This window comes from Benincasa hispida, chromosome 11 (assembly GCF_009727055.1).
Source record: "Benincasa hispida cultivar B227 chromosome 11, ASM972705v1, whole genome shotgun sequence".
Classification (NCBI taxonomy): Eukaryota; Viridiplantae; Streptophyta; class Magnoliopsida; order Cucurbitales; family Cucurbitaceae; genus Benincasa; species Benincasa hispida.
Genome location: NC_052359.1, coordinates 50,583,659 through 50,600,798, shown reverse-complemented (window position 1 = coordinate 50,600,798; position 17,140 = coordinate 50,583,659). Strand labels below are relative to the sequence as shown.

The 17,140-nt window shown below is 38.1% G+C and overlaps 1 non-coding gene across 1 annotated transcript; it reads right to left on the bottom strand.

The window, feature by feature from the left end:
* Window positions 1–421: 421 nt before the first annotated feature.
* TRNAE-UUC lies at window positions 422–493 on the bottom strand. Its single transcript has one exon. It is a non-coding gene; the product is annotated as a tRNA-Glu (tRNA).
* Between the last annotated feature and the right edge of the window lie 16,647 nt (window positions 494–17,140).

The following is a 17,140-nucleotide window of genomic DNA, read 5'->3' as shown; positions in this document are numbered from 1 at the left end:
TTATTATATTGATTTTAGTCAATAAAATATCAATTGCTCCATGTAAAAGTAGTTATAACTCAACTACTTAATCGAAGGAGATCATGTCAATATCATTAACCAAGTTTACTTTATTGATATATCTATTTTTATTAATCTCATTTTAACACGAGATTTATATTTTAAAGTCAATTTAGCATAAATAAAGAAGTAGATGAAGTGGTCGAATAGAATTTTACTTAGGTTTTAAAATAACAACCTTTCCCATCTTTGAAGCTTTATTTTCTTCAAATTTGGAGGCTATTCACGAACAAAATTAGACCAGCCGGATTCCCTGAATTGACTGCTTGAATTTATTTATTTTGCTATTTATTAAATACATTCGGTTTAAATCATCAAAGACTTTATGGGGGGAAAAATGTAAATAAGTAAAAAGAAAAAATTCCGTTGCCGGGAATCGAACCCGGGTCTCCTGGGTGAAAGCCAGATATCCTAACCGCTGGACGACAACGGAAGTTATTAAAATAATACAAACTTTTGAATATAGTTTATTGGCATTTTCAGAGGCATAAAATTAAAAATCCAAAGGCTTGTTAAATGCCTTTTAATCTTATATTTGATATAATTTGATTTTTTTAAAACCTTGGATTTTTTTTTTTAATAGCTAGTGAGGGTTTCAAGAATTTCAACTTCTAAATTCAAGAGAGATAATATGGGTTAATTATTATTGTTTTATAGATTTACTTTAACATGTAAATATTTAGACAAATTTACGATATATTTTGCAAGGTGGCAATTGTTAAACTTTAATATTTATACGTGATATACAGTTTTGTAAAGTTTTATATCTAGTTAGTTGATTAAGTGAGTATACAAAAAGCAAAATTTGCAACAAAATTTAAACGTCGCTATACACCTTTAGCGACAAAAAAACAAATGTCGCATGAAACATAATTATGCATATTTTATGAGTTTTTATTTATTTTATTGCATACTTCTAACTAAAAATCGACCACCTCTTCATTATGGTTCCAAGTATGTGTCGAATGTATTAGTAATATATCGAAGAATGTGAATATATATTGCATATCATCATTATTTATCTTTTGACATGTTTACATATATACTTAAAAATATAAATATAAATCACATATAGTGTTCGACACATAAAACAATATATTGGATAAATTGTCTTATATTCATGCACTTATCAAATATAAAATGATTTATTTCTGGAAAATTCAAATATATACCAAATATATTGTGTTGTATATATCAAATAATATCTTGTTTTCCCATTTAAAATTTATGACTTATTATTGTTTTCGTTTATGTGGGAAAAGATTCTTAGTTTTTTAGAACTTTTCTTACTGGTGTGGATTTTGAAAACATCGAAAAACACTCTTGAACTTTCAAATATTTCAAAAATACCCTTAATTTTTTTTATTTAAAAGAAAGTTTAAAGACACCCTCACCATTAGTATATGAATAAGAACCGTCAATACCTTGTTGCAAAAATAATTCTAAAAATGAAAATAAAAATAAAAACGCTCCTTTAGTCAATATGTGATCAATTTCTTTGAAGTTTTCTTGAGTTCGAAAAGAACAAACTTTAATACAAATTATATATAAATTTGGAGTTAAAACATGAAATCTTACAAAAAATCCAAAATCAAAATCTCCCTTTAAGGCTTACCAAAACAATAAGTAGTTAAATAAAAAATATATTTGACTATTAACATGCACTCAACTACTAACGAATAACTTTGTTAAAATATTTAGGAGCCTTTGGCCCATGGGATTGATTGTGCCAAGCCCACGTTGGGTATAAGGGGTAGATATTCTACGGTTTTCATTTAGGAATCCAATGGGGTAATTTGGCAGGATTTTTCATTTTCATGCTTAATGTGCCACAAAGGTCTCTATCTCTCTTCTCCTTATTCCCCAGCGAAACCCAGATATGTGTTTCTCTTATCATTATCTCATTCTCCACTAAAACCCTAACTCTCCCTTCCTCTTTGTTGCCTTGCATATCAACCGATGCTCCTTAGAGGTAAGGTTGGAAACAGTTCGGTTCAGTTTGGTTTAGTGGTCAAACTGAACAGAACCAAACTTTTTAATATGTGAAACTGAACCGAACCAGTTTGGTTTGGTTTCAAATTCAATTTTGGCATTTAAAAAAAATACATGTTATATTTGTTTTAATTAAAAAACGATTCAGTTTTAATTTCAATTTTATTCTTTAAATTAAAAATGATTCATTTTTAAGTTTAGTTTTACTCTTATATATAATATATAAATATTATAGATATATATATATAATTAGTTAAAAATGGTTGGTTCGGTTTCAAATTCGATTTTCAAAATTGAAACTGAACCAAACCGAACTAATTTCGTTTCAAAATTTCTTCAAATCGGATCGAACCACATTTTTTGGTTTCACTGAGTTTTCGATTCGATTCAATTTTTGCTGTTTGAATGACCACCCCTACTTAGAGGCATGTAGTGTAGTCTACTTCTTTTTGTGTTTTGGTGGCTTTTCCTTTTCAAATCTGCTTGAAATTCCTTCTCGGTTGACCCTAATTTCATCTCTCTTTTTTCTTGACTTTTTTTTCGCTACCGCTTTTTTTTGGCACAGTTTGTTAACAAAATTTAGAACATTTTACTTACTTTTTTTTTTAGCCAAAGTTTGTTTCATGGTCTATGGTGTTCATTGGTTCAGTTTTTAAGAACATCACAAATACTTTTTATTTAGATTTGTCTTTTTTATTCCAACAGTTTGTATTCTCAAATTTATACTTTTTTTTAAAAAAAAAAAAAATTGTTTTTCTTTCTTCTAATCAATGTTTACAACTTCTCTGATATCTCTTGATCTGTTTCAATTGATGGGTAAATCAAAGTTGATCTCTCTTTATTTTGGATGCTACATATCTACTCTTTTTGTTTAGATCCACTCTCTCAGAAACTCCATTCCGTTGACCATAATCCACCTCTTGTCGCCTCTTAGAAGAAAATTCATTGTGATTCCATAATTTTAGAGGCATGGTAGGAGGTTGGATTTTGATGATTGAAGTTGGGTGGGTGAGGTTCTTTGATCTACATTGCACAGGTTAGTTTCTGATCCAGGACCGATGATGAGTATTTTGTTGTAGGATTTCCTATTCAATGACTACAAATCCTACCGAAGGTCTCTATTATTTTCATTACAAGATTTATTTTTTCTTTATTGGACTATATGTGGTTGATTATTTTTGAATGATTTTGATTCTTTGAGGTTGACCAGAATCCACCTCTTACCGCCTCTTAGAAGAAAATTTATTGAGGTTTCATAATTTTAGAGGCATGGTAGGAGGTTAGATTTCGATGATTTAAGTTGAGTGGGTGAGGTTCTTTGATCTACATTGCACATGTTAATTTCTAACCCAAGGCCAATGATGGGTAATTTGTTGTAGGATATCCTATTCAATGACTATAAATCCTACCGGAGACCTTTGTTATTTTAATTACACAATTCGTTTTTCTTGTTGGATTACATGTGGTTGATTCTTTTTGGATTGTTTTGATTTTTTGAGGCCTCTGATTATTTTTAATAACATTCTTATATACTAAACTTTTTGGGTTTCGTTTGAATGTATGCGGTGGATTCTGATTTATTTTATATTTTTTTAATTGTTATCAATGTGTTATTAAAGTGTTCTTATGTTAAATCCCCATTAGGAAGTTTGATGTTTGGCTATGATCAATTTGATTTTTTTATTATTAACATTATTAACTTGTGATTCATGTTTATTAACAATAGAAACGGTTTTTACTGTATTATTTATTATTAATTAATTTTAAATATCTTTTTATTATTTTTTCAATTATGTGGTAGTTGATAGGGATTAAATTGAGAATTGACTTGTATTTATAATTTGGATAAATATGATGGGATTTGACGGAGGATTATTTTCAGATTTATACTCCAACTAATATATGTGGTAGTTAGAGTGATTTAAATTTGGAAATGACAGTTTATTTTTAGAGATTGCTTATTGTAACTTTAGAAATGAAGTGTTATGCTGTGTATCGCTTATACACACTACTAATGGATGAATGTAATACAAGCTCATGTTGCCATCAACTTGTTGCAGTAAAAATGGGATGTTATCTTTATCTATTGCGCTGATGAATGAATGAATGATGCTCTAAATGCGCTCAAGTGCTTTGCGATAAAGACATTTTGTGCGATACTACGTTCTAAGTGTATGCGTTGATAGTAATATGCTCGTAGTATATGATGAAGTAGTGTGTGTCACAAGTTTCCTTGCACTGAAACTAAGTATAATTCCAATGCAAGTTTCTCAAAATGATTCGAGGTTGAACACGGGGATTGTTGTCGTTAAATGCGATACTTATGTGATACATGCGACCGGTTTTAATAATGAATAAAGAATTTTGATTTGTACAGAAATATAAATTGCGCTGAAAGTAAAAATGCGTTGATACAGTAAATTCCTAAACTACTATGATACATGACACAGGGGTCGAGGATTGGCTGTGAAGTTGTACAAAAGTATCGATGAATACGATGACAAGTCTTATGAATGAAGCAGAAAGAGAAAGAGTAAAGAGTAAAAACATCGCAAGTTCGTTAATCGCGTTAAGGACGCAACTAAGGTTCCGCTTTCCCTTGGCGTACATCTTTTAGTGATTGGCCGCGTTCCCATACGTCTATGGTGAAACAGATATGAACGTGATGAACGCAAGGTTGTTTCCATCTCTGGAAATACTTCTCGCTTTAGTTAATGCATTCTTCCAGGCTTTTTTCGATAGGCAGAATAACATCTTCACTTCTGCTCTCATAGGTGAAGATATCGTCGAGCATGCTTTAGCTAAACTTAATTGATTCCTTGACACAGATCGACTCACTCGCTTAATTCTCGCTATTTACCCTGGGGATTAAGAATACATCATGAAGAAAATGGATGATAAATGTATGGAAAGAAACAGATAGATGATAATGGTGACGATGATAACATTTAATTCTAAAATTAAGCATTTGATACATGTTTATGAATGAGAGATTAAAGAAGATGAACACAGAAGATGAATTAGAGAATAGAAACAAATACGAAAAGAGTGTCAATGTCTTGACACAGATCCCGATCGGAGACTTGTGCTTGCCGGCATGTGGATGTGGTGGAGAGGAAAGCTTCCCTCTCCAGCTTGCTTTCTCGGTAGAATTGACCTTTTGCACAGGCTTCAGATTTGGGAATCGAAAGAATTCTTTGCTCGAAAACTCACTTTTCAGTCTTGTCTCGTAGTTCTCTCGGATTTACTCTGTAAAGTCTCTTCAAACCAGCCTCTCTCTCCCGAATCAGTATCAGTATATCTTTAAGCGAATTTAAGGAAGCTATTTATAGGCAAGATCTTGACTCTTTGAATTTGTGGTCTCCATTATCTAATTATGGTAATTCTTGCAATGGTGTTATAGAAAATTCCTCTCTGTTCCATGATCAATCCGTCAGAATTACACAACAGAAAGCTGTACACTTGTCAGAATCGTCTACGAATGCGTTGCTCTTCACATCTTCGATCGATCGCCGCATGCGGTGTTGTTTTTTTATTACCGCATGCGATTCAAATGTGTCGATCACTAAAGCTCATGATCGATTGTCGCATGCGCCGTCATTGCGTTGATCATCTCTTCGTTTTTTATTGATGGGCGCATGCGATGTAGACGTGTTGTACATTTTGTCTTCGAGCCATTAATGCATGTGGTGACCTATTTCTTGCAAATAAAGACTGAAACATTCTATTTCGCCATCGCAATGGTGTTAGTGGGTGTGTTTACGACATTTCATAATTTTCATATTTCTTAGCCAATTCTTATACTATCGACGCAACTTTCCTCTCTTTTTGCCGCAATATCTAAATAAAACAACATAAATAACTTGTATTTCTACAAGTTATCACACCCCCAAATTTAGATATATGCTTGTCCTCAAGCATATCTTCGACTAAGGCAATTTCACTCAACTCCTATCCTAACTTTGCGTCGATTGGCTGCTCCGAATGCTCTACCTCTACAACATTACTTAACAATGCAATTTCCTTCTATCCTTTAACAATTCATCAACATGCTCTATTTCATTCTTTTATACAACAAACCTCTAACCAAAAATTCTCTTCTTGTTTTGAGAAGAATGTTTACCTATTCTTGCAAAAACAACTAGGTGCGTCTTTATGCGGTGGTCTGGTTTACATCATTTTATTAGAGACTGTTAATCATGGTTACACCATTTGTTTTGACTTGCTCCCACGAGTGTCATGCGAGCATCCAACTACAGTTATGTTCCAATCTCAACTTCAACTCTTGATTTTCAGCTAAATTTTACTTTTGCTTACCAGAGGAGTTGTCTCTTATATTCTTATTTTCTCTCTTTTTTTTTTCTTTTCATATTGCGTCGATCTTGGACTGTCTCTTATACACATCTAGATGTGTATAAGAGACAGCCCCATGGGTGTCATTCAAACATCCAACTATGAGTAAATTCCTTTCACGACTTAACTCTTATCAGGTTGGGATTTTCCCTTCCGCTGACATTGGAGTTATATATATATATATATATATATATATATTATTTTGATAATGAACGCATTTTCCTAATGATGACCGCATTTGCTTGATCGCATCTGCTCAAATCTTCCTCACCTCAAATTTAGAGATGCGCAAGGTTCTCATTGCATTGTTTTGGACAGAAAAGATAAAACACTTAGTCAAAATTTTAAAAAGAAGGTTTGAGTAGAGTCTTGAAATAGAAAAGGTAAAGCAGTGCTATTGCTATGAATTATCTAAGTGTTAGTCAGAAAGTGCAAAGTATAAAAAATTTTGTTAAGGGTATGCATACTACTCATCATGGCAGCACAATTAATAACGCAAAATAAGAGACAAGGAATATCGCAATAATTGACAAAGGATGATAAGTAAGGAGGTTAACACATAGGGAAAGAATAGTTACTCAGTTGTATTAAAATTAACTAAATATACAAAGAATTATAATTATCGCAACACAAAACTTAAGCATGTACAAAAAATCAAGGTATAGCTTATATACATAAAAATAATGAACTGAATAAAATAAAAGAATGACCGCAATGAAAAATTGTAGATTTATTGAGAAGGTGGCACACCCTCAAATTTAGAGTTGCGGCGGGGGCTCAAGAGGAGGATTTTGCGGAGGAACTCGAGGAGCTTCTTCAAAATGCAGAGGTTGCTGTAAATGCGAAGGCACCATGGGACCATGTAAATAGGTTGTCAAAAAGTTAAAGTACTCATGGTTGCGTTCTGTCATTTGTCTTTGGTTTAGGTGGATCATGTAGAGATTGTGTTAAATGTTGATCAACACCTGCCATGTCATTGCAACAGTGCGTTGCACCTCTGTGTGGCTCTCTTGTAACTCCGTTATTCGTTGGCAGAAGAATTCTTATTGTTGAGAGAGAAGAGAATGCATCTCTACTAAGTCAGCAGCCAGGGTTGCGGTGGTGGGCTGCGCCTGCAATGTTTCACCATCAACGGTTTGAGGTTAAGCAGAAGTGCCTTCACCCAAATCGTGTGGGTCGTCAACATGCAGCGATGGAGGAGAAAAAAGCAGTGGAGATGGAGGGGAGGAAGATGCTACTGGGAATGTGTTAGGTGAATCTAGGGCGAGAAGAAGATTTGTAAAGTGTTCTGGGAGTGGGGAAAGGGGTTTAGTAAGAGGGCTTGGAGGGCAAATAATCAAAGGTAAGGGGTCCAAAGGTATTTGATCTTGCGTTGATTGCTCTTGGACTTTTTCTTTGCCTTTGTCTTCTTTGTGCTGCTTAAGGGGCCGTTTAAGTGGAAGTGAGGGCAGTCTTTGAGAAACATTCTCAAGATCTTTGTGTTGATGAGACCATGGACTTTTGGCATTGGCTTCTCTTCAATACCTACACCCACTGAGAGGCATAAGCTCGAAACTGTCCAAGGAAAGAAATACTGGCCTCTCACGCCCCATGAAACCTTGAATTTGCTTTGCGATCAATTGGCCCACGTCGATCAAGAATACAAACGGCGCATGCCAATATGCGGTCGTTACTCGATCCCTCGAAACTATTTTGTCATGAGATGTAGGGATGAGTCGTCTTTTCACCAAGTACACCCAAAGACGCGCTTCTGGAAGCAGTTTGTTGGACGCAAGGGTTTTGATGCCTTTCAAAGATATCAACCACTGAATGCCCGGTTGCGTTAATGTTCTCAGTGCATCCTCCATTTATTCTTCTTCGGGATCATCAATAATTTTGTTGCCCGGCGCATTCAGAATGTCCTTCATCTTATATAACTCGTTGATGTCTCTTGCGCTGAATGGCACTGTCCACCCTTTCATGATCACCGCATCTTTAGTGCCATGAAGTCGTCCATTGTAGAAAGCTCTCACTACTGTTGCAATTATGATGGATGGGCACTGGCAGAATGTCTCCCACTCATGCTCCAGCACAACACTTGTAATTAAATCCGGTAGTGGCGTTGCCGCAGGAAAGAACCCCATTTCCATCATCATGTCATCATTTTCCTTTTTCTTTGATGGGCGTCCTTTGGTCAACGTAGGCTCACTACTTTTAACTTTCGCTTTGCCCTTATCTTTTGCCAACACAAGGTGGGACCTTTTGTCTTTGTTTCCGTTCCTGTTCCTTGCGCTGTTCTTCTCATTCCCACTCTGCAATTTCTTTTCTCTTCTTCTCTCTAATGCGCTGCACATTTGCCTTGCGCCTTTTCTCTTTCTCTTCCTTCTTCTTCTTTCATTTCTCTTTCAAAATTCTCTGAGGCCAGCAATATGCGCTGTTCATCCTCGAGCCTTTTTCTCTCTTCTTCTGCCAAAATTGCGTCGTTACGACGCACTTCCTCATCGTGTAGTTTTCTTCTTAAATTGCCTTCTGCGATGATTTGTTGCGCACGTAACATATTTTCTTGTTTTCCCTCTTCCTCTATTTTTCTCTTTCCTTCTCTTTTGCTATACTTTGCAAAAATTGTGGGTCGCTTGTTGACCCCTGTGGCGCATTCTCCTTGCGACGCCGCATTAGAGGGGTGATGTATGGATTTTCTCGGTCTTCAGTCGCAACCATCCTAATATGTGTTGATGCCTCTTGAGGTTGTGCTGATTCTCTTTTCTGCGTTGACACCCCCTCTTCCACCCTTGCGGTGGTTGATTCTTCGTAGACATCCGGGCTTTAAATCCTCTTCCTCTTTTCTTCCTTCTTCAGGTGCTTCTCTTCTCGCCTGAATTCCCTCTTCTCATTCGATTTCTTTTCTTTCTTTTCCTTCCTTGGCCGAGCCTCTTCATCTTCTCCTGCCCACTTCTCTTTGTTTTTCCTTTTCTCCTTCCCTTCAGCCGTTTCAGGCTGCTTCTCCGCTAACACCTCTTCCAAAGCAACCCTGGTGGGCCCCTCATAGGATTTCATGTGAACAGTTTTCTTAGGATCCGAAATGGCCAGGGTGCTTCTTTGCGAAGTTTCTTCCATCTCTTCCTTCGAAGGCAAGGGCTGATTCACGACTATGGCTTTGGGTAGCCCTCCCTCCTTCTCCATATTACTTAGAATGCTCCCAAACACTTCTCTGTCATATTTTCTCTTCTTCTTGCATTCTGATGACAGTGTTGGGAGTGGGGTACTCTCCGTGCTTGGCCCCTCTTGGGTTTAGAGTGGTTTGGCTACAACAGGTTTTCTGGCGATTCTTTGGATGGGTTTCGACTGGGCGGCGAGGCAGCGGCTTGCTGTGAGGAATTCCGCCTCCCTTGCGGTTACTTGGGCTGGGGAAGGTGATGAGGGTAGGGAAGATGAATGTGAGGATTGCTCGGCCATGGCTTTGGTGAGTGATAGAGTTGGAAAAAATTCTTTAGGACTTAGAAAGAAAGTTCGAAGGTTGGGTATGCAGAGGATTTGCTTAGGGTTTTCTTGTTTGCAAAAGATTCAAATAGACTTCCTCAGATGAAGGAGGATGGAATTTATAGGTTGGGCCTTGATGGGCCCAATGCAAATTCTACGTGGCAGGCTTTGAGATACTCAAAAAGCCTGCTCACCGTGCTTCTCACATTTATGAATTAGCAGAGAAGGACGTCATTTCATCTGCTAAGTCATAATTTCTTAGAAGCCTAAATGATTGGATTACTCTCTCGCAAAAAGAATTTATCTTGTGTGTTTTATCTGGACGGGCGCAAGGTTAAAGATTAACGCAATGCATCCGTTAACGCAAATGCATATTTGTAGAGGACGGGCAACAATGCATACATTAGCGCAACACACTCCTCAACTTAGCGCATTTCTGGATGACGGACGCACAGTATTTCTACTGGCGCAACACTACCTTGACATAATGCGTTTTCGCTAAGGATGGGCGCATAATACATACGCGCGCAACACACCCCTCAGCGTCATGCATTTGTGTAAGATGGATGGAAAGTGTATCTTGTCAGTGCAAGATGCACCATCATCGCAATGCATACTAGATGTTTATTAAAGTTTATTATTATTTTCATTCATTTTTTTTCATCATCAACGTAAGTCGATACGACTTTGCGGTGTTCATTTTCTTTTTAGTCACTCATTCACAGCGATTTTAAGAACAACGCAACTAATCAGAAAAGTAAAGAAATTGAACAAGGCATGGAAATAACGTAATTGAATTAAATTGAAAGTAAATTTATAAAGCAGTAAAGGCTAATTTAATAAAGCAGGAAATAGCGCAATGTAGAAAATAGTAAAGGAAAACTGTAAAGAAAGCAATTAAACATAGATGTAGGGATGCTGATTGAAAGAAGTTTTTCAGAGTTACCGCAATAGCATCCCCGCAAGTGGTCAATTCTGCTTGCCTAAGTCGATGGTCTCCATGCGTCGTTCCACATTGCCCCCATAGTAGGGCTTAATTCTTTGACCATTGACTTTGAATGCGCTGCTTCTATCTTCAGTTGTTAGCTCCACTACGCCATGGGGAAAGATAGTCTTGATGCGGAATGGCCCAGACCAGCGAGACTTCAACTTTCCTGGAAACAATCTCAAACACGCATTAAATAGAAGTACTTGTTGACCCTCGAAGAACGTCCGTTTACTTATGCGGTCGTCATGCCACTTCTTGGTTCACTCTTTATAAAGCTTGGCATTTTTGTAGGCATTCATTCGACACTCGACCAACTCAATCAACTGCAACTTCCGGACTTCCCCCGTGTTTGACAGATCAAAGTTCATCTTTTTACTTGCCCACATTGCTTTGTGTTCCAACTCGAGAAGCAGATGACAAGCTTTTCCGAAGTTCAGAGCACATGGGGACATGCCGATTGGAGTTTCGAAGGCAGTCTTGCATGCCCATAATGCTTCGTCAAGCTTGGGTGACCAACCCTTCTAGGAGGTACTGACTACCTTCTCAAAGATAGTCTTGATCTCTCTGTTAGAAATTTCTGCCTGCCCATTGGTTTGTGGGTGATATGCAGTTACAACTTTATGACTGACATTAAATTTGGTTAACAGATTGGTGATGATGCGGTTGATGAAATGTGTGCCTTCATCGCTAATTAAGGCATGGGGCGTTCCATATCGCGTGAAGATATTTTTCTTGAGAAACTTCGCCATCGTGGCCGCATTGTTTTTAGCGTATGCGATGGCCTCAACCCATTTTGATACATAATCAACCACGACCAGAATATATTGATGACCTTCTGAAGGCAGAAATGAGCCCATAAAGCCGATTCCCTATACATCAAACAATTCAATTTCCAAGATCGAAGTCAGAGGCATTTCATCCCTTCTGGACATGTTCCCTGTTCTCTGACATCTGTCGCATTGCAAAACATGGTACAATATGCGCTTTAAAAGTATCAGTAACGAATAGCGACATTATAGGCCCGTTGGGGTAGCCTGCTGCAATTCCATTCATTCTCCTTTAAGGGACTCGATTCAAAGTTCGAGATAGATGATATGCTAATTGGCTGGCAGTGGTCTACCGATCATTTGATTCTAAGTAAGATGTTAGCAGGAGTAGTAATCACCTTATTAGTCTTTGTCTCGGAGTATTCTTCATTATTAGGGATGGTATAGGAGATTGTCTAGTATATAGCAGTACATTATTAAGTATAAAATACTGTCAAACTATGGCACGTGCACGCATCACGATGTGTATTGCTCGTTCTGGGATTGTACTTTAATTTCTTTATTTATCTAATGTTTTGCTAACTTAATAGACCGGATGCAATTTCTTATCTATGAGCTTACTACAGACTGAGTCCACTGCATAACCACTGGCATCACACATCAGTGCAAACGACTGCGTCCAATCTAGCACAATCAGAATAGGTGCAGTGATGAGCGCATTTTTTAGCGTATGGAATGCTTCAGCGCATGTGTCATTAAAATCATATTCGCGATCAATCTCGAGGAGCACACTTAGGGGTCTTGCGATCTGAGAAAAATTGCGGATGAATCTTCGATGGAACCTCGCATATCCTAGAAAACTCCTAAGTGTTTTCACATTGACTGGTGGTGGTAACTTGGAAATTACGTCGATTTTTGCTTGTTCAACTTCCAATCCTGCCTTTGATATCTTGTGACCTAGCATGATTCCTTCTTCAACCATGAAATGACATTTCTCCCAGTTCAGAACCAGATTCGTTTCAACGCATCTCTTCAAGTCTTTTTCAAGATTTGATAAACAGGAGTCATAAGTGTTGTCGAAAACTGAAAAGTCATCCATAAATACCTCGACCGACTCCTCAAACAAATCTGAAAATATGGCCATCATACACCTTTGGAAGGTACCTGGTGCATTACAGAGTCCTAATGGCATGCGACGGAATGCAAATGTGCCGAATGGGCACGTGAAAGTTGTCTTATCTTGATCTTCCGGTGCAATCATAATTTGGTTATACCTGAATGGCCGTCAAGAAAGCAAAAGAATTCATTCCTTGCAAGTCGATCTAACATTTTGATCAATAAAAGGGAGTGGAAAGCGTTTCTTCTTTGTGGCTAGATTTAATTTGCGGTAATCCATATAATTCTCCACCTCGTGGTTGTCCTTGTAGGAATTAACTCATTTTTACTGTTGGTGACGACTATCATACCCTCTTTCTTTGGAAGGCATTGCACTGGACTTACCCAACTGCTATCAGATATGGGGTAAATGATGCCTGCATCAAGCCACTTCACTATCTCTTTCTTCACAACCTCCCTCATGGCAGGGTTCAAAGAACGTTGCCTCTCTACAGATCCTGTTTTTCCTTATTCAAGACGAATCTTATGCATACAATACGAGGGACTGATCCCTCGAATATCCGCTAAGGTCCATCCCAAAGCTTTTGTGTTGTTTTTAAGGATCTGGATAAGTGCTTCCTTTTTTTCTTTGCTCAGTGAGGTAGAGATTATAACCTGTAAAGTGTTATTGCCTCCTAAATAAACATATTTGAGGTGCACTGGTAACGGCTTCAACTCTAACATGGATGGTTCTTCTAAAGATGGCTTAGTACATTGCGTTGTTCGTTCAGATAACTTGATTGTTTCAAAATCTGGCTCAGTTTGTATTACGGCGCAATTTTCCTCCCACATTGTGCTGATCCCAAATTCTTCTTCCTTCAATTCTTCTTGAGACTCATGCCAATATTCTTCCTGCAATTCTTCAACATATTGACAATTTTCCATATCACTTGGGTATTTCAACGCATTGAGAACGTTGAACTTGACTTGCTGATCATCGACCTTTATGGTAAGTTCTCCTTTCTGTACATCGATCAACACTCGCCCTGTTGCAAGAGACGAGCGACCCAAGATGATAGGCACCTTAATGTCAGCTTCATAATCTAATATGAAAAAGTCCGCAGGGAAGATGAATTTATCCACTTGCACAAGTACATCTTCTATTTTGCCCTCGGATGCATTATTAATCTATCAGCCAACTGCAACGTAACTGTGGTGGGTCTTGCATTTTCGATATTTAACTTTTTGAAGATTGACAAGGGCATCAGATTTATACTTGCCCCCAAGTCACACAACGCATTTCCGACTTCTTTTCCCCTATTGAGCATGGCAATGTGAAACTCTCGGGATCTTTCATTTTAGTGGGGATGTTGTTCTGAAACAGCACACTACATTCATATGTTAATGCGACCGTTTCATTCTCCCTGATCTTCCTTTTGTTGACAAGTATGTCCTTGAGAAATTTCACATAGCTCAGTATTTGGTCCAACGCTTCTATTAAGGGAATGTTGATATGTAATTGTCGGAGAACATCCAGGAACCTCTTGAATTGTTTGCTGTCATCTTTCTTTCTCAACCTGGATGAGAAAGGTGGAGGATCTCGTCGTACTTCCTATTCAATTAGCTGTTCATTGAGGTCCTTTGCTTGCTGTGTTTTAGAAGCTGGAGGTTGCGGTGACTTTGGTTATGAGTCTTGCTGAGATTCATCCTTTGTAGAGGTATTTTCTTCTAAACTAGTAGTTCTGTTGTTTGTGGTTGAGTGGTCATCATTGATGATTGAGTCTACTGGCCTTCTCACTGAATCTGGTACTGGTGACACGAGGACCGTTGTCTTGCCACTTCTCAATGTCACTGCTTGACATTGTTCCTTACTGCATGGTCCCGGTGCTCCCGAGCTGCTGGGTAACGTACCAGGCTCTCTATTATTAAGTTCGATCATAAGCTATTCAATCCGTACCTCCAAATTTCTAAGGGAGGAAGCTTGGAATTTCTTGATTGCCTCATTCTTCTCAATATATTGTTTCAATGATGTTTCCAAAGACGAGGTACTAGAAGAGGTGTCAGAAGAGGATGGTTGGTCGTATGGTTGTATACTCTAAAAATTACCTTGGCAGTGATTCTGATTAATGAAAACCGGAGGATTACCTCGATTCTCGGGATGACTGCTGTGATGATTACTTTGGCCCCCCTGGTTGTGATTCCCTCCCCAACTGAAAGTTGGGTGATTCCGCCAACCAGGGTTGTAGGTGTTGCTGAATAATTCATTGCGAATAGAGTATACGGATTGTTGATTTACGGGCAGACTTCCACTGAGTGCCCCTCTCCGCATCGAACGCAATTTATTGTGGCCACTTGCGTCAGCACATTGGCTTGCGCTGAACTTTGGGAGAGATATCTTTGCTTAATAGCAATAATCTAGAGGAGCGAGGTTGTTGTGGCCATCTGGGCGGCCAGGGTGTTCATTGTATCAGTTGGTACAATGGCACTTTCTGCTCTCCTTTGTTCTGAACCTCTTTCCTTATACCCGTTATCTATCAACTCATCTGTATTTTGCGAAATGCGATCTAAGATGCTCTTTTCTTCCATATACATCGCTTCCATTAACCCTCCTGCTGCAGAGGCATCAGCAACTGCTTGAGTTGATCGATCTAAGCCGTTATAAAAAGTCTCCATCAGAACGCAATCGGGAATCCCGATGTGCGGACAGTTCTTCACTAATTGTCTGAATCGCACTTAGGCGGTGCTCAAAGTTTCATATCCCTTCTGTTCGAAATTCAACACATCCCTCCGTATCCTTACGTTGACGGCTAGAGGGAAGAATTTATTCATAAACCTTTCGACCAACTGGTCCCATGCGTTGATTTCATTTGGCTCTAGTGACTGAGCCCATCTCCTTGCCTCATCCTTCAGTGTGTATGTGAAGAGGTAAAGTCTAATTCCTTCAGGAGTCACACCAGGTATGGAGAATGTGTTGCATATTTCTACAAAGCTGGTGAAATGAGCATGCAGGTCTTCTCCTTGTAGATCTCCATTGTCCCGCATTTTAGATCATTTGAAGCATGACCGGCCTTATATCAAACGTTACATTCTCTGCAACTGTGGGTCTTGAAATTCTGGGCGAGAAGTTATAAAGATTCGGCGCCGTATAGTTCCTCAAAGGGATGTTGCGGTTGACAACAAGAAAAACAGGGTCTTGCATTGGCCAATTTACCCCTTGATTCCCATCGGGCCTCTCATTATTATTTGCCATGTTTCTTCTTCGCCTAATTTGGTTCTAATGTGCTCTTGCATGAAAAATACACTTGATCTTTGAGTCAACTTAGAATTTCTGGATCAATTCCAATACTCATAAACCGTCAGCCTGCTCTTCACGATAAACAGATAGTACAACAGAGATCTGTCCTGTAAAATACCACAAAGTATTCAACACTAATTGTTACCAATCCCCGACAACGGCGCCATAAAATTGTAACTTTAGAAATGAAGTGTTATGTTGTGTATCGCTTATACACACTACTGATGGATGAATGTAATATAAGCTCATGTTGCCATAAACTTGTTGCGGTAAAAATAGGATGTTATCTTTATCTATTGCGCTGATGAATGAATGAATGATGCTCTAAATGCACTCAAGTGCTTTGCGATAAAGACATTTTGTGTGATACTACGTTCTAGGTGTATGCGTTGATAGTGATATGCTCGTAGTATACGATGTAGTAGTGCATGTCACAAGTTTTCTTGCGCTGAAACCAAGTATAATTCCAACGCAAGTTTCTCAGAATGATCTGAGGTCAAACACGGGGATCGTTGTCGTTAAATGCGATACTTATATGATACATGCGACCAGTTTTAATAATGAATAAAGAATTTTGGTTTGTACAGAAATATGAATTACGCTGAAAGTAAAAATGCGTTGATACAGTAAATTCCTAAACTACTATGATACATGATGCATGATACAGGGGTCGAGGACTGGCTGTGAAGTTGTACAAAAGTATCGATGAATGCGATGGAAAATCTTATGAATGAAGCAGAAAGAGAAAGAGTAAAGAGTAAAAACATCGCAAGTTCGTCAATCGCGTTAAGGACGCAACTAATGTTCCGCTTTCCCTTGGCGTAGACCTTTCAGTGATCGGCCGCGTTCCAATACGTCTATGGTGAAATAGAGATGAACGTGATGAATGCAATGTTGTTTCCATCTCTGGAAATACTTCTCGCTTTAGTTAACACATACTTCCAGCCTTCTTTCGATAGGCGGAATAACATCTTCACTTCTGCTCTCACAAGTGAAGATGCCGTCGAGCATGCTTTAGCTAAACTTAATTGATTCCTTGACACAGATCGACTCACTTGCTTAATTCTCGCTATTTACTCCAGGGATTAAGAACACATCATGGAGAAAATGGATGATAAATGTATGGAAAGAGAC